The sequence below is a fragment of the Bison bison genome, unplaced genomic scaffold, assembly GCF_000754665.1.
Source record: "Bison bison bison isolate TAMUID 2011002044 unplaced genomic scaffold, Bison_UMD1.0 scf7180017864178, whole genome shotgun sequence".
Lineage (NCBI taxonomy): Eukaryota > Metazoa > Chordata > Mammalia > Artiodactyla > Bovidae > Bison > Bison bison.
In genome coordinates this window covers 2,306,370-2,306,576 of record NW_011494750.1, presented here as the reverse complement: position 1 = coordinate 2,306,576, position 207 = coordinate 2,306,370, and positions in this window count along the sequence as shown.

Genomic DNA, 207 nt, shown 5'->3' with positions numbered 1-207 from the left:
GGGCAGGGGAGGGCGCAGGGCGGGGCATCCACTCCAGCCTTCCTGCCGCCCATGTGCCCAGCTTTATCCCTGCTTACTCCAACTCTCAGGCTGCAGGGAGAGCCTGCCCTGCCAGGGGGGCTTGGGGCGCCAGGGTCAGAGGTGCTAAAGAGATGCCCGAGGGGGTGCCCGGGGCAGGAGGGGGCGGGCACCTTCCTCCCAGCTTGG